This window comes from Equus asinus, chromosome 1 (genome assembly GCF_041296235.1).
Source record: "Equus asinus isolate D_3611 breed Donkey chromosome 1, EquAss-T2T_v2, whole genome shotgun sequence".
NCBI lineage: Eukaryota > Metazoa > Chordata > Mammalia > Perissodactyla > Equidae > Equus > Equus asinus.
The window spans coordinates 109566923-109590525 of NC_091790.1; the positions used below are offsets into that span (position 1 = coordinate 109566923).

The window sequence follows — 23603 nt, forward strand, 5'->3', positions numbered from 1 at the left end:
TTTTAATTCAACTCTCAAACTCTCAAGGCGTTCTACAGACTTCACTGCTGGAAATTCCAGAATTGGTGGCTATTTTAAATGCCTTTTCTACAGATGGAGAAACAGAAGCTTAGGAAGTAAAATTAAGAAACCTGACCATGTGATACGGGAAGATAAAAAAGAAAATCCAGGAATCTTCTGTGCAAACCAGCAACACCAAACTTGACAAAAGCCCTCTCTGTATTCTTTTTCCAGAAATCTAAGCAGGCTAGGTAATTCTGACCACCCTCCCACTGAAAACAACAAAACTTAATGGGTAACTGGTTGGTTGGTTGGTTTTAAACTATTGAACTAACAGGACAGGAAGAAATTGCTGGGTCAAAATCCGAGTGAAAATGGGCCCCTGGAAAGAGAACAAGGCGCTGAAGGTGCTTTTGTCCTGGGGCATTTACCAAACCTGAGGACCACGGGCTTCAGTCTTTAGGGCCTGACAGGACGTGGTGAACAGAAATCAAAGACCCTTCGGCTATAAAGTGGGTCCCCCAGAGTTGTCCTTCAGGAGGAGGATGCGCCAGGAGTAACCCAGCCCCACACCACCAGGGCACTGCAAGAAAAGTTGCTTTAGCACTAGGCAGACCAAGGTAGGAAAACTCTCTAAGAAGGTGGCATTGCAAGCCAGCCCTTGCCCCTGCTTGCAGTGCCAATTCACACCCATGTTACAAAAACCTCCAGCTGTACGTTCAGGTCAACCGGGACTGGCAGAGCTCCCTAATGCTGACAGCGCACGTCCTTTCTGAAAGGATACCCTTTGTCCTGAGCCTTGGAATTCCCCAGACTTTCCTAATGAGTATAAACAACTCGCAACGTCACTTACCACACAAGGAAACAAGACACCAGGAATGAGCGGCAGAGAAGGGATCCATAAAAGGTTCAGGTACTGAACTTACGAGACATTATAAAGTAACTATGCTTAATGTGTTTTTTAAAGATAAAACGGCTTGCAGATATCTGCAGGGAGTCAAATTTTTTAAATGACCTAACATTTGAAAAAGGCATTAATAGAATTTCTGGAAATAAAGAGTATGGAAACTGCGATTAACAATCAGCATGGAAGGAACCAAAGGGAGGATAGGTCAGGAGGAGTTATTCAGAATGTGGCACAAAACAGACAAAATCAAAAGGAGTTAAGCAACACAGAAGAGTGGAAGGGCCTAACGTAGGTCTAATCAGAGCTATAGAAGAAGAGGAAAGAGAAAAAAGGGGTAGAGGCTATATTTCAAGAGATAGGGCTCAGGACTTACCTGAACTGATAAGCGACAATCAAAAGATTAAAGAAGCTCAAAGATCTCAATCAAGATAAATTTTAAAAATCCCCCTCAGACACATTATAGTGAAACTACGAATCAACAATAGCAAAGTGTTAAAAGCAGCCAGAGAAAAATGGGTTGCATTCCAAGGAAAGAGATTGACAGCCGAGCTCGACAGCGGAAGCCAGAAGACAGTGCAACATCCTAAAAGGACAATGTCCTCAAAGGAAATCACTGCCAACATCCCACTAAAAATATTTTTCAAGAATGAGGATAAATTAAAGACGTTTTCAGATCACCAAACACTGAAAGTTTGCCACTAGCATCCCTTCACTAAAGGAAAGCCTAAGAGATGAAGGAATGAAGAGCAATCAAGTGGTAAGTGTGTGTGGGCAAACTGAGCGAACTGACTGTGTGGAACAACGATGATGATGGTTTATGGATTTAAAGTGGCAGTATTTAAAATCTACAAGTAGAGCGTAAGTCAAGAGCAAGGTAAATGGAATTGCAAGTGTTCCAAGGCACCTGAATTGTCAGGAGGAGCTTAAACCTATTGAGCCATTTTAGACTTTGGTAATTGTGTATGTTGAACTCAGAGGAATAGGAACAAGGTGTGTTACTTTCAACCTAATGGGAAAAGGTTAAAATTTTTCCAAAGAAGGCCAAAAATGGGAGAAAATGAAACAAGAGGACAAATAGCTAAAAAAAAAATAAGATGAACGATACCTACGCTACATACATAACATATATATGAATATCACATACATATCTCCTATGTACGCACACAAAATCAATTAAAAGAATGTTTTTTAATCCAACTATTTGCTACTTACATAAGACCTGTCTAATATATAAGATGTCAATAGGTTGAAAATATTTTTAAAATTAACAATTTACTGAAAATAATTGCTGCTATTTTCCGTTAAATCAGATGACTCTGCCCGGGGTTTCTGAACCAAGCTGGCTGAAACAACACGTTGCGTCACTGGGCTCCAGACGGGTGCCAGCACAGTGTGGCGCTCGCCAGGAACACAGCATTCCAGCCCTGTGCTCATAGCCTTGTTGACCAAGCCTTTGGGGTCATATGTGCCTCTCTGTCTCCCCTCAGATTAGGGTGCTGCCCAGGAAGCCACACTTAGGAATGGCAGAGGACACTTCCGTGCGGGAAAAGAGGCATTCCGAGAAACAGAGCCTGCTGTTCATTCTTGTTCTCAACCCTCTAGCTTCCGATGTGCATGTTTTCCCGCCCGTTCTCTGTATCTTTGGCGGGGTTTCGGTGCCTTACCCTCTGTCTCAGCAGGTGGAGAAGGAGAGGATAGGTTGAGAATTACCCACGGGCCTCTGCTGAACCACTTGCCATGACTCCCGAACACCTGGCACTTGCCAGGCTGTGACAGCGGAAAGGGCCTGTGTAGTCTGGGTAAACTGCCAGAGAATCCTTGAACCCCGTCACCTCAGGCTGAGAATCCTGCTCTGTATAAACCACTGCCCAAATATTGATGCAAGACTGTGTCCAAGTGCTTTATAAACCACATCGCCTCCACTCTTGCCCTCGTCAGCAATGTGCTCCCTTCTGCTTGGAGAACAACGCACAGCGAGAGATGGCCAAGAAGGGTTCTGTGAGGTCCGTACAACGTGTCCTCACCCCAGCCTGCCCGAGGAAGGAAAGGTCACTGTGTTTTTCCTACAAGGAGCAAAGAGGAGAATGACTCAGCTCTGGGAAAAGGACACATTTCATATCATTTCCAGGCTCTGCAAATCTATTACCATGTCAAAACGTCCTTTCCTTTCCTCTTCACATATGATAACCTGGAAAAATAAACCTCTAAGGAGGCTCCTAGCAACAATTCTCTGTACAGAAGGCTTCTAGGTGAATACTTTCCTGCGGTATCTCTATTCTCTACAAGGGGCAAGCGCTACTGTTATTATCAGGAAATGACAGCAAGCATTTTGGGTAAATGGAAATACAAGTGCTGCCTCCTAAGTCAAAACAGTGGGGGGCCCAGGACTCCTCCAGAAAGGAGTTTCCAACTGCTGGCGGTGAGTGTGGAGAGCTTTCTGCTGTTGAGGGCCACTGGCCCACTGGAAACTCAGGACCATGTAACTAAAGGCTACTTAATTTAGCATTGTGTGTATGTGTATACGTATGTATGTATACACATGTACACGTGTGTATATATACACAGTATATACACACTATATATACACACAATATATACACACGTATATACACATATATACACACTATATATACACACAATATATATACACACGTATATACACATATATACACACTATATATACACACAATATATACACACAATATATACACACACGTATATACACATATATACACACTATATATACACACAATATATACACACAATATATACACATATATACACACTATATATACACACAATATATACACACACGTATATACACATATATACACACTATATATACACACAATATATACACACGTATATACACATATATACACACTATATATACACACAATATATACACACACGTATATACACATATATACACACTATATATACACACAATATATACACACACGTATATACACATATATACACACAATATACACACACGTATATACACATATATACACACTATATATACACACAATATATACACACATATATACACACTATATATACACACAATATATACACACGTATATACACATATATACACACTATATATACACACAATATATACACACGTATATACACATATATACACACTATATATACACACAATATATACACACAATATATACACACGTATATACACATATATACACACTATATATACACACAATATATACACACGTATATACACATATATACACACTATATATACACACAATATATACACACGCATATACACATATATACACACTATATATACACACAATATATACACACGCATATACACATATATACACACTATATATACACACAATATATACACACGCATATACACATATATACACACTATATATACACACAATATATACACACGCATATACACATATATACACACTATATATACACACAATATATACACACGCATATACACATATATACACACTATATATACACACAATATATACACACACGTATATACACATATATACACACTATATATACACACAATATATACACACACGTATACACACATATATACACACTATATATACACACAATATATACACACACGTATACACACATATATACACACTATATATACACACAATATATACACACACGTATACACACTATATATACACACAATATATACACACACGTATACACACATATATACACACTATATATACACACAATATATACACACACGTATATACACATATATACACACTATATATACACACAATATATACACACACGTATATACACATATATACACACTATATATACACACAATATATACACACACGTATACACACATATATACACACTATATATACACACAATATATACACACACGTATACACACATATATACACACTATATATACACACAATATATACACACGCATATACACATATATACACACTATATATACACACAATATATACACACACGTATATACACATATATACACACTATATATACACACAATATATACACACACGTATACACACATATATACACACTATATATACACACAATATATACACACACGTATATACACATATATACACACTATATATACACACAATATATACACACACGTATACACACTATATATACACACAATATATACACACACGTATACACACATATATACACACTATATATACACACAATATATACACACACGTATATACACATATATACACACTATATATACACACAATATATACACACACGTATATACACATATATACACACTATATATACACACAATATATACACACACGTATATACACATATATACACACTATATATACACACTATATATACACACAATATGTACACATATATACACACTATATATACACACAATATATACACACGTATATACACATATATACACACAATATATACACACAATATACACACACGTATATACACATATATACACACTATATATACACACAATATATACACACACGTATATACACATATATACACACTATATATACACACAATATATATACACACGTATATACACATATATACACACTATATATATACAGACAATATATAACATATATACACACAAATATACACACTATATATATATACACACATATAAATAAATACAGAGAGAGAAATACCTCATTCTTCCCTCAGCTAGTTTTGAAACTAGGAATAGAGAAAAAAATAATCAAAATATGTGCCACAAATAATTAAAAAGCTATTTCAATCCCATATTGTGCCCAGGGATATTTTAAATCTTGATGGGCAAAAAATATAACTCTTTGGATAAAACGATTTCTTTGGCAGGTCCTTATGCTTCCACCCCTAGTGATCGTGCGCGGTGAGGGCAGGAACAATGCCCGACCTTTTCAGCTGCACGTTCCTAAGGCCGAAGCCAGGGCCAGGCCGTGGTGGACTCCAACAGCTACACGCTGGGGGAATGAAGCCTGGTCATCCTACACCTCTCACTTCTGCCTCGCGCCAACCCCCACTGTCGCGCCACAGCTCTTTCTCCACCTGTCTCTCCTGCTTCATAACCCCCAGGACCTCGTGACCTGGAACCAAATGCTGGTGACTTTTAAGGCAAAACATGATCAGTGGGACCTGGTCAACCATTGAAGTAGCCCTCATTCCTCTGCAGCTTGGGGGGAATTCCAGGCTCGCACGGCCATCTGCTTCACCCAGAAAAGGTGAAATCAGGTCATTCCCCAACAGACCCCCAAAACTACTACAAGTGGCATGAAGCTCTCCTCACGAGTTCACTGTTCAGAGGCCTCAACTCCCAGGGGAGTCAGACCCCTCAACAAAACCTCTGATCCTCCACACCATGATTTTTCCTTGTTACTTTTTGACCACAACTTTCAGTAAGAAACATTTCACATTGCAACCCTGTCAGACACATGTATGTACGTTACTGAAACCCTTCCTTTGCACAGTGTACTCTGATATGGCCGCATCCATTCTGCTTAGTTCTGTTCTACTCTATTCTTTTTTCTTTTTTTGCTGAGGAAGATTTGCCCTGAGCTAACATCTGCTGCCAATCTTCCTCTTTTTTTGCTGAGGAAGATCAGCCCTGAGCTAACATCTGTGCCAGTCTTCCTCTACCTTGTATGTGGGACGCCTCCACAGCATGGCTGAAGTCCACACCCAGGATCTGAACCCACAAACCCAGGCCGCTGAAGTGGAGCACACAGAAGTTCAGCCATTTGGCCACAGGCCAGCCCCTACTCCACTCTTTTTTTTCATGCTGCTTCTAACCCACAAAATTGATTTCTTTTTTTGAGGAAGGTTATCCCTGAGCTAACATCTGCTGCCAATCCTCCTCTTTTTGCTGAGGAAGACTGGCCCTGAGCGGACATCCATGCCCATCTTCCTCTACTTTTTATATGTGGGATGCCTGCCACAGCATGGCTTGACAAGCAGTGTGTAGGTCTGCACCCAGGATCCAAACCGTCAAACCCCATGCTGCCAAAGTGGAACGTGCCAACTTAACTGCTGTGCCACCAGGCCGGCCCCACAAAATTGATTTCTTGAGCCACTGACGGTCATGACCTGCAGTTGAAACACACTGACCTAAACTGACCCCTGTACAGCATCACCGCCCCGGTCTTGTAATCACAAGATCACAGGTCTCCAGGAAGCCCCGGGTCAAGCAGACTCCTAAGCCAAATTTAGGGGCTCCGACTATAACGAGACAAGCTTCAGGAATGTGGTGATGAGCTGGCTTGCTCACTGTGCCGTTTCCTATGTAAAGAAAGATAGAACAGAAGGGAAAGAAATTAGCAATTTTACTTGCCAACTGTGTGCTAGGCATGCTAGGTACTTTGCATGAATGGCTTTCCTTCACTCCTTCAACAACTCTCTATGGTAGGCACCATCCCCACTTTAGAGGTGAGAAAACTGTTGGGCACAGATGGAAAGTAACATGCCTAAGGCCACACAGCTAGAAAAGAACAAAGAGATGGCCAGCCTGTGTGAGCCCACAGGCCACCATGCTCATCTTCCTGACTATACTGCATCAGCCACAGGAAGGGTCCTTCCCTCTGACCCTTCTGCCTTGTGTCTGTCCACATGCGGCGTCTTACTCCACATCTGGCCTTATATCACCTCCTCCAGGAAGGCCCGTCCAAGAAGCCACTGTTTATCAGCCTCTAGATATACGACTGGTACTTTATTTTTCCACGAGGTTCTGCAGCGTTTGGTCATTGTGTGTGCAGTGTGTGCACAGTCAAGTGTGTACGAGTGTGTGCAAATGTGTGTCTATTGCTCTTCTGCTGCCGAGATCACACGTGGGCTTTCAGTAAGCAGGCACTTGCAGTTCTTGGAGCTGCACGCCAGGCTCTGTAATTCTCTTTTCTGGCGCCTCGTCTGACCCAGCTGCTTGAGAATGAACTAGCTAGAGCCTTGCCAGCTATTTTTAGTTCCTTCCAACGCTGACCTAGGCTGTTCGCTGAGGAGGCGGCAGGAGCTGAGAAGGGCTACGTCAGCCTCATCAAAACAACTTCTTAGGCAGCTCACTGCCTGCAGCTTGGGGACAAGGGCTGAAAATAAGAAATCATACGTGCAGAGCTTTCCAAGTGGGGAAAATAAAGAGCAGACAAGCCAGACTGCCCACCAGCAATCCAGAATGCCACCTTAGCCAGCTGAGGCCGTGGGGGAAAAGGGAGTAAAGAACATAGAGACGGCAGGTAAGGGCACCCCAAAAAATCTCTCAGCCAACCAACCCCTAAGAGCAAAACAATGAAAAGACCCGGAGCTTGGCTCCCCTCCCTGCCCTCCTCCATGAGCTTTCCTCAAAGGTTTTCCGGTATACATGGTACCGTGGGAAACCGGGAGCAGCTCGCCCAGGCCCTACACTTAGAGAAGCATTCCGCACTCACACCCTGGTAAGGAGGACTCAGCCTCATAGATACAAGGCAAATTCCTTTGGTTGGAACATGTCCTTCTTCAGACTGGAATACTCAAAGCCATCTAACTGCCCAGGTGTCAATTTAGTGTATATCCTGATCATTGGATCACTTTTAAACACTTTTCTACATCCATTGGTTTAAAGATATGTAGAGAGAGTGTAGATACATAGAGATAGATGAAATATATATGTGAATACGTGGAAGATCCAGAAAGATGTATGGAGATTATACTCAACACTTTCACTCTGAGATCCACATTAGGGATGACAATTAGTACTTTAGAGAAAATCTGTCTTTCAGTTCTTCTATTTTGGTGAATTCACAAACATTTGCTCAAAGGAGCTCTGGCCAAATAGAACAAATCAGGCCTTTTTGAATCTATTGAACCAGTATTTTTGTCTTGATTTAATAGAGTAAAAGTACCTAGTTTCTCAGCTTTCCTCTCTTTTTCAGAGAAATATGAGAAAAATATTGATGTTTTACAGTACAGCCAATGGTTCCTTTTTTGTTTTCTCAGCTTATCCCAGATCTGAAGATTGATATGCCTGTGTCAGAGCCAGCTTCTTTTCAAGAGGTTTTGACGTTTAAATAACCCATCTATCTATGAACACATTTCTTCATAAGAGGTAGTAGTGTCCATTCCAAACCAATTTTTAGCATTATCAATGAGCTGATTCTTATGATAAAATATCAAATGTGAGAAGGAATTCATTTTCACCCCATTCTAAATGAAACTCAAAATTCATTGTTTATAGTATATTTCTTCATACCTAAAAATAACTAATATTTAATATCCTCAAATATCTAGTCAGTGTGCTAATTTCCTCAATTGTCTCATAATTCTTAAAAATCTATTGGAAGCACACATGGAATATTCTCCAGTACAGATCACATGTTGGGCCACAAAACAAGTCTTAATAAATTTAAGAAGACTGAAATCATTATCAAGCATCTTTTCCAACCACAATGATATGAAACTAGAAATCATTTACAAGAAGAAAAGTGGAAAACTCACAACTGTGTGGAGATTAAACAGTACCTACTGAGCAACCACTGGGTCAAAGAAGAAATCAAAAAATATCTTGAAAAAAATGAAAATGGAAATACAACATAGCAAAACTTATAGGATGCAGCAAAAGCAGTAAGAGGGAAGTTCATAGAGATAAATACCTACATTAAGAAACAAGAAGGATCTAAAATAAGCAACCTAACTTTATATCTGAAGGAACTAGAAAAGAACAAACTAAGTCCAAAGTCAGTAGAAGGAAGGAAATAAAATTACAGTGGACATAAATGAAATAAAGGCTAAAAACACAATAGAAAAGCCATCAATGAAACTAAAAGCTGGTTTTTTGAAAAGATAAACAAAATAGACACACCTTTAGCTAGACTCACCAAGAAAAGAGAGGACTCAAATAAATAAAATCAGAAATGAAGGAGGTATTACAACTGATACCATAGAAATAGAAAGGATCATAAGAGACAGTATGAACAATTACACACTAACAAATTGGACAACCTAGAAGAAACAGATAAACTCCTAGAAACATACAACCTACTAAGACTGAATCATGAAGAAATAGAAAATCCAAATAGACCAATTACTAGTAAGGAGATGGAATCAGTAATCAAAAACCTCACAACAAACAAATCCAGGACCAGATGGCTTCACTGGTGAATTTTGCCAAACATATAAGGAAGAATTGTTATCAGTCCGTCTCAAGCTCTTCCAAAAACCAGAAGAGGAAGGAGTACTTCTAAACTCATTTTATGAGGCCAGCACTACCTGATACCAAAACCAGACAAAGACACTACAAGAAACAAAAAGTACCGCCAATATCCCTGATGAACATAGATGCAAAAATTGTTCAACAAGATATTAGCAAACCAAATTCAACAATACGTTGAAAGGATCATATATCATGATCAAGTGGGATTTATTCCAGGAATGCAGAGAAAATTCAACATCCACAAATCAATCAATGTGATACACCACCTTGACAAAAGGAAGGGTAAAATTATATGATCATCTCAATAGACGCAGAAGAAGCATTTGACAACACCATTTCATGATTAAAAACTCTCAACAAACTGAGTATAGAGGAAACATACCTTAACATAATAAAGGCCATATATGACAAGCCCACAGCTAACATAATATTCATGGGAAAAAACTGAAAGCTTTTCCTCTAAGATCAGGAGCAAAACAAGGATGCCCGCTCTCACCACTTTTACTCAACATAGTACTGGCAGTCCCAGCCAGAGAAATTAGGAAAGAAAAGGAAAGAAAAGGCATGCAAACTGGAAAGGAAGATGTAAAACTGTCGTTATTTACACTTGACATGATACTATATATAGAAAACCCTAAAGATCCCACCAAAAAACTGTTAGAACTAACAAACGAATTCAGGAAATTTCAGGATACAAAATCAATACACAAAAGTTGGCTGCATTTCTATTCACTAACAATGATCTACAAAAAAAAGAAATTAAGAAAACAATCTCATTTACAATAACATCAAAACAAAATCCTTAGGAATAAATTTAACCAAGGAGGTGAAATAACTGTATACTGAGAAACATAAGAAACTGGTGCAAGAAGTTGAAGATGACGCAAATAAATGGAAAGATACTCCGTGCTCATGAATGGAAGAATCAATATTGTTAAAACGTCCATACTACCCCCAAGCAGCCTACAGATTCAATGCAATCCCTATCAAAATTTCAATGGCATTTTCCACAGAAATAGAGCAAACAATACTAAAATTTGTATAGAATCACAAAAGACTCTGAACGGCCAAAGCAGTCTTGAGAAAAAAGAACAAAGCTGGAGGCATCACACTTCCTGATTTCAAACTATATTATAAAGCTATAGTAATCAGGACGGGATGCTGTTGGCATAAAAACAGATATATAGATCAACGGACCAGAATAGAAAGCCCAGATATAAACCCATGCATATATGGTCAATTAATTTATGACAAAGGAGCCAAGAACACTCAATGGGGAAAGGATAGTATCTTCAATAAGTGATACTAGCAAAACAGTACAGACACATGAAAAAGAATGAAATTGGATCACTATCTTATGCCATCCACAAAAATCAACTCAAAATGGATTAAAGGCTTAAACATAAGACCTGGAACTATAAAACTCCTAGAAGAAAATACAACCTCCTTGGCATTAGTCTTAGCAATGGTTTTTTGGATTTGACACCAAAAGCAAAGGCAACAAGCAAAAAGATAACAGAAGGAAAAATAGGTGGGACCACATCAAACTAAAAAGCTTCTGCACAGCAAAAGAAACCATCAATAAAATGAAAAGGCAACCCACAGAATGGGAGAAAATATTTATAAATCATGTACATGATAAGGGGTTAACATCCAAAATATATAAAGAACTCATACAACTCAACAGAAAAAAAAATCTGATTAAAAAATGGAGAGAGGAACTGAATAGATATTTTTCCCAAGAAGACATACAAATGGCCAACAGGTACATGAAAAGATGCTCACTATCACTAACCATCAGGGAAATGCAAGTCAAAACCACACTGAGCTATGACCCCACACTTGTTAGAATGGCCATCACCAAAAAGACAAGAGATAAGTGTTGGCGAGGATGTGGAAAAAAGGGAACCCTGGTGCACTGTTGGTGGGAATGGAAGTTGGTGTAGCCACTATAGAAAACAGTATGGAGGTCCCACAAAAAATTAAAAACAGAACTACCATGTGATCCAGATTCCACTTCAGTATTTATCCAAAGAAAATGAAATCACTATCTCAAAAAGATATATGCACCCCCATGTTCATTGCAGTATCATTTACAACAGTCAAGACATGGAAACAACCTAAATACCCTTCTATCGATGAATGGCTAAAGCAAATGTGGTATGTATACATGATGGAATATTATACAGCCATAAAAAGAAAATCCTGCCATTTGAGACAACACGGATGGACTTTGAGGGTATTATGCTAAGTGAAATAACTCAGAGAAGACAAAAATGGTGTTATATCACTTACATGTGTAATCTTAAAAAAAAGCAAACACATTCATACATACAGAGAATAGACTGGTAGTTGTCAGAGATAGGAAGTGGGGAGTGAGTGAAGGTAATCAAAATGTACAAACTTCCGGTTATAAGGTAAATGACAATGTACAGCATGACGACTATTGTTAACAATGCTGCATTGTATGTTTGAAAGTTGCTAACAGAGTAAATCTTAATGGTTCTATGGAAAACAGTTTGGAGATTCCTCAAAATTCAGAATGGAGCTGCCATATGATCCAGCTATTCCACTGCTGGGTATCTATCCAAAGAACTTGAAAACACAAATGTGTAAAGATACATGCACCCCTATGTCCACTGCAGCCTTATTCACAATAGCCAAGACTCGGAAGCAACCTAGGTGCCCATCAAGAGGTGAATGAATGCGTAAAGAATGCATGGTGTAGATGTGGTATTTATACACAATGCAATACTACTCGGCCAAAAGAAACGATGACACCCGGCCATTTGTGACAACATGGATGGACCTTGAGGGTATTATGCTAAGTGAAATCAGTCAGAGGAAGAAAGTCAAATACCATATGATCTCACTCATAAGTAGAAGATAAAAACAACGACAAACACATAGCAAAAGAGATTGGATTGGTGGTTACCAGAGGGGAGGGGAGGAGGCGGGAGGGGAGGAGGCAGGAGGGCGAAAGGGGTGATTAGGAACATGTGTGTGGTGTTGGATTGTAATTAGTCTTTGGGTGGTGAACATGATATAATCTACACAGAAGTCCAAACATATTACGATGTACATCTGAAAGTTATGTATTGTTATAATCCAACGTTACTGCAGTAAAAGTAAATAAATAAAATAAATAAAAAATATTTTAAAAAAGAACTTTGTATGGACTTTGACCATGGTCTCTTCCTGTTGCTCATAGTTAAGTGAAATGAATTTTCCTTTTACTTTTGCAAAGGATGGATAGCCAATAATAGTTTTTCTAGCCTCACATATCTAGAGCTCCTCCTGTTTGTTGTTTGTGATAAGAAATACGGCCTTAATACTTTCTGAAATATGCTCCAACTTACCTCACCTGCTTTCCTTCATCCCCTCTTTCCTTTGTCTCTACTGTCATTTTCTGCTCAATTTCCATGCTACTCCCAGCCCTGTTTCCTCAGCGTAGTATTAAGAAAGCTTAGCAGGAGAAGGAAGAGCATGCGCAGTAGTGATCAGATGCAGCCCATAAAGCCTAAGAGATTTACTATCAGGCCCTCGCCAGAAAAGTTTGCCAATCCCTGTCCTAAAGCAACGACCTTTCTCTGGAGGGCTGCTCCCCATCCCATGGGGTCTGGGTGCTGCTGTCAACCACCGTGCACCATGACAGCGGGGAGATGGGACCCAAGCAGGAGTCTTTCCTGGAGGCCATAGGCAGAGAGTATGGGAGGTGCTATGGGCTTCGCCATGGGTGTGCGGACCTCAGGCTGCTGGTGGCCACTGCTCTGAGCCACAGGGAGGAGGCTCATTTCCAATGAGGGAAAAAAAGGCTCAGGTTTGGAAGGAAGTTGGGATAATTAATGAAACCTCTGAGTCAAGCTGAAGCAGCTGCACCCCTGAGCTTTCCAGCTACGTGAGCCGATAAATTCCCTTTTCTGCTTGAGCTCGTGTGAGGTTGATTCTGATGCTGCAACCCCAAAAGCCCAGACTAACACAACTGTATAAATGAAAATACATGGATATGGGCATTTATAGGATTTTTCTCAAATTATTCCCTACTAACTCTGGGGGGTTTTTAGCTAAAAGAGGATTAAAGACTAGTAAATGAAAAAATAAAAGCTTATGAAGGGATGTAAGAGAAATTGCTTTGTGAGCAAGAGAACACTGCAGCTAAGGTTTTGTAAATTAGTCTAAATTTTTAAAAAGTAGCCACTAAATAAGTTCAGCTTATGGTTTGTAACTAGAATGAAGGGAAGTAATTGGGTTAGTGAGAAAACTAACATCGCGTGGGCCAGCGTTGGGAGAATTTGAATTAGAAAATATAAATGCCTGTTTTGTGGGATGGAACAGAACAGAATCAAAAAATCAGAATTTTTGAAATTCTGGAACAAGGACCTACTGCAGAAACCCTGATAAAGACAACAGCTTGGGAGCCACCGCTCTAATATGGGCATCTTAACTCTTTAACAATTAACGTGTATTTTATATTTTGCTTACTTTGGGGTTTTGTAGATGATAAAGGTTCAAAGTCCTGATTTCTGTTATCTGTATTCAAACCAGCACCAGATGGTCTCACCGATGCTGCAGAAAAACTTCTCAGTTGATTTCACCTAGTCGTAGCCAAGATCTAGGTAAACTTTTTAGATCTTTTATACCAAAGTCAGATCCAAAACAAACACTAACAATGACTGGGGTGTCAGAAAGGCACGGAACAAACATTTAAGGCTCATTAAGATGTTTAATGATGTATCAGAGCAACAGTCTCTTTATCTTGACGACGACGGTGAACAAAAATCTGACCCAGATAAATAATTTAGAGTTGGCTCTAATTAGCTCCTGATGTGTGTCTCTGGGCACTAAAATCATTCGTGTGTAAGCTGACAGATGCCAAGCCCTCAGGCTCTTGAAGGCAGCCTCCTTTCTGTCTTCCTGAGCAGGTGAAAGTACCAGCAAATGCTCTCAGACACAGAGCGGGGCAACAACAAGCCCAGGATGGCCACACACTCACCTTACGAGCCCACAGATGAGACAGACCCTCAGTGGTTCTGTGGAAAGGACCCCAATGGCCGTCAGTGCTGCAGGTGGGAGCCTCTGGGCCCCATCCACGAGGGACAGCCAACTCCAGATCTGTGGATGACCGCCCTGGCATTTGTCCACACAGTGCTGCTTCATGCAGGAACAGAGACGTGTGAGGAAGAGGGCAGGCCAGCAAGAAACAAACCCCTATCGTTTTCTCTTCTTCTGATCCTTTACAAAAGAGCTCCTTTCTGTATAGTTTTCCTTAAAGTCTCTGAAACTGAAGGGAGCTCGTTCTTGATCTGAATGAGAAAGAGAATCATAACAATGCCTGTCATCCTGGGTTTTGCTCAATTTGTCCCCCAACAGTAAATGCATTCTCCCTGATTTGATCTTCTAAGAACTGAACTGGGCCACTTCCCAGACAGCTTTAGGAGCTGGCTAAAAATCAGAACTTGGGTCACAGACTGGAAAATGATGCTTTGAATTACCCTCTTGGCTTCCCCACAGACCCTGTCTGCAACCACTTCCTGGAAGCTCGGGGTGACTTGTAGCAAAAGTTTTTGTATTCACTTCCTATCTTAACCCAGCCTAGAAAGAGCCTCCCGCCAAGGCCCTTAACAACAGCAGCAGCAGCAGCAACAGGCAACAAACCAATTTGACAAACGTCATCCCATTTGACTTCACAGCAATCCTGTGACCGAAGACAAGTACTGTGGCCTTTCTGTGGACTAACAGACCGAGATTCAGACACGTTAAGCAGGAAGGGGAAGGAGCAGGCCCTTGAAATTCAAGTCTGTTAGCTCTAACTCAATTCAAGGATGTGGGCCCTGATGTTCAGAGAGGTTAGATCACCTGCCCAAGTTATCTCAACTAATTAGCTACAGACCCTGGAGTTAACTAGTTAAATAACTAGTGGAAGCAGAGAAATCTTCCTCTCAAATGTTAATAGGAGGCTAAACCCGAGTAGCTGGTGTTTTGTCCATCCCCTGGAGGATGGAATGGCTCTGCTGTCCTGCTCCAGAGCGCTCCTTGGTGACAGAAGAGGGACATGGATTTTAACTTGACAGAAGAAAGATGATTGTCTAACGCTTACCGTCGTCAATCTTATACCTCAGAAGGAGAGAGAGGGTCATGCAGAGATCGCCTAAAAATGTAGGCCATCCAGGGAGACCCAAGCCACGGCGGGCTCAGAAAACTTCTCAGGTCCCTTCCAGTCCCAAGGTTTGTGTGAGTCCCCGGAAGAGCCAGGAGGAAGGAACGAGGCTTTGAAAGCAGAGGTGATGACTCAGTGAGGGTGATGCGGCATCTTCAGTCTGGATGGCGACCAGAGAATAAGGAACAGATTTTTCTTTATTTTCCAAGATGCTGGCAGGGAGAGCAGAGGGGAAGACAGTAAGAATTAATACAATTGGAGTTGGAGACAATAGAATGGGGGAAACAAGCAAGTAGGGAGGAGAAGAAAGAGAGGAACAGCTTATGTGTCCTTCGAGAGAACCATCGGAAGGGGCGCTACATCTCAAAACCGAGAAAACCTGATCAACTCAACCCCAGGTATTCCACAAAAAAAGAGAAGGTATCGCCTAATTTTAAAAAATTCGGAAACTTATTTTTAGTCTATTTCTTCATTTCTTCCGTGCAGAAATATCCAACCAAGCATCACGAGTGGTCTTGTGGGCTGGCTAATCGTGACCTCCAAGAAAGATATGTCAAAGTCCTCACTCCCAGTGTCTGAGAACGCCACCTCACCTGGAAGCAGGGTTTTACGGAGAGTAACCAAGTTAAGATGAGGTCATGAGAGTGGGCGCTAATCCTTATGGCTGGTGTCTTTATGAAAAAGGGAAATTTGGACCGAGAGATGGACAGGCACACAGGGAGAAGGCCATGTGACAGAGGCAGCAGAGATGGGGGGCGTCTACAAACCAAGGAACAGCAAAGATTGCTAGAAACCACCAGAAGCTAGGAGAGGCTGGAACACAGTGTCCCTCACAGCCCTCAGGAGGAACCGACCCTACACACCTTATCTTGGGCTTCTGGCCTCCAGAATTATGAGGCCATACGTGTCTGTTGTGTGAGCCCCCCACGTTGTGACACTGTTACAGTAGCCCTAGCACACCAACACAGCTGGCCGTTCCGGGTTTCACTTTCCTGCACACGCACTTTATAGTAACGGCCCAGGGTGCTCCGAAGTCATGAAGCCCCAAAGGAAGTCAGACAGGAAATAATCACAGAGGTCACTGAGGACAGCTCCTGGTTTACAGACAGGTAAATCGAAATCCAGGAGAAGGAGTGACTTGCCCAAGATTGCACAGAGGCAGAGCCATGAGTGAAACCCAGGCATCCTGGCTTCCAGGCCGCAGCTCTTTCCACCGAGACCTGATTGCACCCAAACTGCAAAGACAGCCCTTGAAGAATCGCACCCTGCTGCCTTCATCTTAAGTGTGACGCCTGAGGCTGCAGTTCATCACGTCTCATGGCCTGACCACTGAGAGACGGGGTCATTTTACTCTCTAGGGAGTCTGACCAGGGGCTGCATCAGGGAGGTCAGAGCTGGAGGACCAGACGCACCTGCTGTCTGCAGACACATCGGATTGTGGTCCTTCCCAGCTGCCTCCTCTGCAACCTCGCCCAGATGCTCAAACCGCACAACTGGGAGGGCAGGAGAGGAACCCATTCCACCTCAGCTCAAATGCCGAGACAGAACCAGCGACTGCAACACACATTTGCACAGGATCTTACGGAATTCAGCTCCGACGCCCAGGTAAACGCTCAGGGATGCAGGCATTTCTTTCTTCTCCCCTCCATCTATATGAAAAGATAGTCCTGGGCTACTTATCTTCAGCCGCATAGATTGGAGAGCAGGGGGCCAGAGTTTTAAAGCGGCTTGTCCCCCCAAGTCAGAAGGCATTGGGTTGGTCCCCTCTCCAGAAGTCCTCAAAAAGTGCAAGAGGAAAAGAACTTCTTCACAAAGGGGGCTCCAGCAGACCCTTGATCTCTGTCCCACCCAGTAAACGCACCCTATACCAGATAATCCCACACGTCAAGGGCAGGACTGAAGTGAAAGGCTGGCGGGAAAGGCCCGGCACTGTCCACCAGGTGGGAATGAAGGAGGACAAAGGGAGGACTAGCCCTCCTGCCGTCTCCCGGGCTCTTCTCTTCTATTTGTCTCTCAGCAGGAGGAAAGGGGCAGAACCACAGTCAAAGTGGCCCCAAGCCCCGAGGAGCTGAGGGGCCCCATGAACTGTGCTTCAGCTGGCCCATCGTCCTTCTAATGCCTTCTCACACCCTACTCCTTCCCCCACCACAGCCAGATAGAACTTTCCTGAATCCACCAGATTCCCACAGTTTCCAGCTCGGTGCAGACAGATGTGGCAGTGAAGGTGAGCGTGTGGCCTGTTTGCCTTCAAGGTGTAGAATCAGAGACTTCTCCGCTTGTAGCCTGACCCGGCTGCCCAGTCACTTTGTACGTCTCTGGGCTTCAAAGAGGACTGCATGGATCCAAAAGAGGATCACCATCGCTGCCGTGTCCTTTGAGTAGATACTATTCATACTATCTACACATATATGCTGTGAACTGAAACTTTGTGGCCTTCCCAGCGTTCATATGCTGCAGCCCCAACCCGTGTGTGACATAATAGCATTTGGAGATGGGACTTCCAGGAGGTAATTAGGGTTAGAGGAGGTTGTGATGGTGGGGCCCTCATGATGGCATTAATGTCCTTATAAGAAGAGGAGACACGAGACCTCTGTCCACCACGTGAGGACACAGCGAGGAGGCTATCTACAAGCCAAGAAGAGGGCTCGCACTGCAACCCGACCATCCGCCACCCTGCTCTCGGCCTTCCAGCCTCCAGTTTGTGAGAATTCAACGTCTGTTGTTTAAGCTGCCCAGGATGTGGTATTTGTTACAGCAGCCAGGAGCTAACTCAGACATATGTGTGTGTGTGTGTATTTTTTTTGCAGGGGGAGGGTCTGCCCAACCCTTCCATCCTCCAAACTTTCACATGCCCATCCCCTCCTCATCCACAAAGTGACCCAGGGAGCAGCCACGTTTGGACAATGCGCCCCTGTCCCTCTACACCCACACACCCCCTTAGCCCATTGGAACAGCCAATGTCCCCGCCTGGGGAATGGGGAATTTGGACTCAGAAGTTCAGCCCCAATTAGGCCGCACTCATAAATGGAGGAGGTATGATGCAGGAACTGTTGGCAATGGCCGTTTTCTCCCAAGTGGATTAGAACGTGGAGAAAACCACTCTTCAGCCAGAGAGATGGATGAGGCAGGCTTGCAGAGAAGCAGGAAAAACAGAGAATGAGGGAAGCCTTAAGTCAACATGGGGCTTTTATCTCCGGTTCCAGAACAGCCCCAGGGTCCAGCAGCCTCCTGACCTTGCGTTTCCTGAGAATCCTTTGACTTGAGCTAGCTCATGTAGCTTCTGTGGCTTCCAGCCAAGAGGCCACATTTACCAGAAATCATCTATGAAACCAGTGGCTGAGGAACCACTGACCGAGGCCAGAGCACCTGAGAGCACCTCCCAGGAGGCCTTGCAAATCCATCCAACTGTATCTTTCGAGCCACAGTTTACCACCCTCCCTATGAGGGTGAAATCCGAGTTTTGGGGGTGACTTCATGACATCAAGACACTCTCCTCACCCTTCTTATATTCTGAGCTGGTACACTGACCACAGTCAAAGTCTTGCATTCCTTCTAGCTGCCACATTTTAAGAAGGAGAGTAATGGACCATAGTCCCTTATCTGAAATTCTTGGAGCCCAATGTTTTCAGAAGTCATAATTTTTCAGATTTTAAAAGTATGGCCCATGCCCTATAAATGACATAACTCCCCCAGCAGGGTCTGGGGCTACCCCTTAATCAAATACATTAATATTTCTGCAGCAAAATGTACAAATATTTTTCAGACTGGGTTAAATCAAGATAATAGATACTTTCATGTCAAGGTTTCCTGCCAAATAGATTCAGATCAGCTCAGGCCAGATTTTGCCTTCAAGTGAGTTAGGAAAACCTTAGTTCCAGATCCTTCAGTATTGTGGTCATGGACTGTTACTAACCCGCATTCAACAGAGAAGTAAACTGAGGGCTAGAGAGGGTAAGCATCATTACTCTTACCCGGCATGACTCAGATAACAACAGGCCAAGTTGAGATCCAAACTTGGGTGCCCATCCCGTGTACATTGTGCTCAACGCTGGGAAACGCCAGACTGCCCTTCTGATCTTCCATCCTCTCCCGCTCCTGCTAAATCCAGCCACGTGGTCCTTTGGACCACAAACCCTCCAAGAGCTTTCCTCCATCAGGACCTTCGCACCTGTGGTTCCCTTCCTGGGATCGTCTGCCTCCCGCTCTGCAGACGCCGCAGTTTATGCATTGTTGACTCAGTGAAGGCTTCCTTAACACCCCAATCGGAGGCACCTACTCACCTGTTCCCACATCACCTTAACTGTCATCCTTGCCCCTATTGGTGTCTAATGTTTCTTTCCGATCTTTTAAACGACTTTCTCCCCCTGTTGACTCTAGCTTCTTGAGATCAGGAACCTCAGCTGGTTTGCCGTCTGCTGTATCTGCCATGTTCTGAATACTGCCTAGCACATAGCAAGCAGTCTATAAATATTTCTTGAATCAATAAGCAAGAAACTGTGCTTCCATTTGGGGGCCTGTGTTTGCTTTGTTCTTTTGAGAAGCCTGTGGTCGTAAACAAGGGGACTGTGTCGCCCCGTTGTCCAGCTCCACCTCCCCTTCTTCAATAACAGAACTCCGGAGTCCCAGCGGACAGGCTGCCACGCAGCGGGAGTCCACTGCTCCCAGCATCCTTTACGGCATGGACTTGGTCAACCGAGAGTGGGTGCAAAAACGGGCCATGCCATTTCTGAGTCATGCCCTTAAAGGAAATGTGAATTCTGCCCCTGGCCCTCATCCCCTTCCCGCTACCTAGATGACATCAGGTTCTAAAGGAGCCGCTTTGGACCCAAAGATGGAAATCTTGTCTTGAGAACCACAGAGCTGCCTCGCCTCGGACAGCTTACCTCCTGTCTATTAGACAGAAATAAGCTCCCATCTTGTTTAAGCTGTTGTATTGGGGGGGTTTTAGTTACAACAGCTGGGCTGGTACTCTGACTATCACAAGTTTTTAAGTCTTTTTCAGCAATTTGGAATGTTCTTGCTGTATCTGGTCTGCCTCTGCAGGAACAACTACCCAAATACTATCTCACATTTTTCAGTTTGTTTCATCCTTACCGTTTTTCAGGTTAGTTTCTGTGTCCCACAACATATTGCATTTCCAACCCTTCCCCTGCAGAGAGGGAAAGGAAACACACTGAGTGAATGCCTGCGAGGGTCCGGTAACCACGCTACATGCCTTGCCTGTAGTATCTCGCTTAATTCTCCGAATAGATCTGTGAGTCCAGGTCATTATTTTCATTATTATTCATTTTTTTATTTCATTATACATTTTAATATTATTTCATATTACTTTGATAATAAGAAACAGGCTCAGAGGGGTTGAGTGACTTGTGCAAGATCACATAGCTAGTAAGTGGTAGAGTTGGGCTTTAAACCCAGGCCGTATCCACGTTGGCTCCTTCACTACTCTGCACCTACAGTGTGCTGTGCACCATGACCCACGGCTTGCATTTGGGTTTTTAGATTTTTCTTTGGACTATAACTGATTTCATGAATATAACTGTATGACTTTCACTTCACAGCTTTCTGATCTTTATTTATGACAGCTTTACTTATCCAACCCTCCATCTCTTCGGGCCACGCTCATTTGTTTCTAATAAATTGTGGTAAAATATTCCTAACCTGAAACTTACCATTCAGCTATTTTAAATATGCAGTTCAGTGGCATTAGGGACATTGGCACAGTTGTACAACCACTCGTCTCTGTCCATCTCCAGAACATTTCATCCTCCCTGGAAACATGTGGAACGCTCCACGGATTTGCGTGTCCTCCTCACACAGGACCAGGCCTGTTGGCTCTGTGTTTTTCCGGTTTTAGGATCTGAGCCTTCCAAACAAGAGCAGGGGCCAGGAGTTTAAGTCGCTGGTTTTCAAATTCTTGGCTCCTCTCCCTTTTTCTTTCTTTCTGTGACCTGCAGCTGGCCACTTAGTAATGAAATGGAGCGTCCTCGTCACACCTGTGCCTGTTCAGAGTCATGAGCAAGAGGAGGGAGAAACAAACAGGAATCTTTATCAAACGGCTCTTCTCTCTGTCCTCTGCCCCCTGGATCCCCAGGAGTCGAGCAAGGAAACAGGAGAAGATGCACAAACTGCCTAATTTGAATCTAAGTCCTTTTGCAGTTCCTTAGCCTTTCAAATGGTGAATGAATGACTCTGATTTGCTCTGCTCTGGCGAGACTCCGAGGGTCCTCCCGCGCTGGGGCTGAAGGAGAGGTGGGAGTCATCCTGTCCTGCCCCTCAGTTCAAGTATGAGACCACCGAGGCTGCAGTGAGGCAGGATTCCCACTGTTCAGAGCTCTCTCTACCTTGACATCTGCAGGCAAGTCTCACCAATACCCTCCTGTTCCCTCTTAAGTCTCTTCAAAAGCCTTTCTTTCCCTAAAAGTCCATTTTAAGTCCACTTAAAAGCCTCAAGCCCCATCAATTCCTCACAACAGAGCCATTCGGTCCCTTGTGTCGTCTCAGCCCGGCGCTAGGAGGCTACTAGAAGACCTCAAAACATCGGCGCCATTGTGGATGCTGTGCTCTGCCACCCGGACCCCCACATCAGGACTGCAGGGTTTGCTCCCCCAGCTGCCCGAACGTCGTTGGCTGACCGTCCTCAGCTGCCAGCCCCCTAGGGCTGCCCCTTCCCCAGGGCAGCCTGCATCCAGGGACTAGTGCCCCAACGCGAGGCAAGATGAGGGCCGTCCTCGCTCCATACCCACCATGATGACCTTGCAGCCCAGCTCCTCCCTCTGTCCAGCTTGGCTCCTTCCCCTCGCCAACACGTGCAAACCCACTTGTTCCCCTAATGCACCTCCTGCAGCCTCACGGCCCATCAGAGACTGCTACCCGGAAGCCGGCCTGCCACAGCCCCCAAATGAAAACAACAAGGAGGCTTCAGTTAGTCAATGTTGAACGGGCAGTTTACAGACGCCGCGTTATGTCAACTCCAATTCCGTATGATCCAACGAAGTATCCTGTCAAAAACATTCACCAAAAAGTCATATGTAATTTGTGGTGTAGATGCACACTCATGCGTCTGCCTTCCAACAGCAGGGGTGCGAGGGGCTATGAAGATGTGAAAAGTGGCCTTTCTTCTTTGGAATAAAGATGCTACATGCAGAACCGAGAGAGAAAACTCAAGCTACTGCCAAGATTCGGGGGCAAAGAAAGGAAACCAAAGCACAGACCTAATTCACTCTGCATGACTCTCTGTCCAGTCTGAAGGGCTGTCTGCCCCTCAGGGTTTTGTCTGCATTGCCAGCTCCCAGGTCCTTTTTCCATTTTCTCCTTTCCTT

The 23603-nt window shown here is 43.2% G+C and overlaps 1 long non-coding RNA gene across 5 annotated transcripts in view; it reads right to left on the bottom strand.

Moving 5' to 3' along the window:
- LOC123285705 (uncharacterized) overlaps positions 1 to 23603 on the bottom strand; it is a 106929-nt gene that overhangs the window by 9227 nt on the left and 74099 nt on the right. For 2 of the 5 annotated variants that reach the window (XR_011502041.1, XR_011502043.1), the window contains 2 exons: positions 16222 to 16493; positions 15118 to 15427 (listed from right to left, as the gene is read on the bottom strand). This is a non-coding gene — a long non-coding RNA (uncharacterized lncRNA). Of the gene's footprint in view, positions 1 to 7057; positions 7229 to 15117; positions 15428 to 16221; positions 16494 to 21375; positions 21431 to 21953; positions 22284 to 23603 lie in introns of those variants that run through there. The other 3 variants (XR_011502045.1, XR_011502042.1, XR_011502044.1) reach the window with 3 other exon arrangements.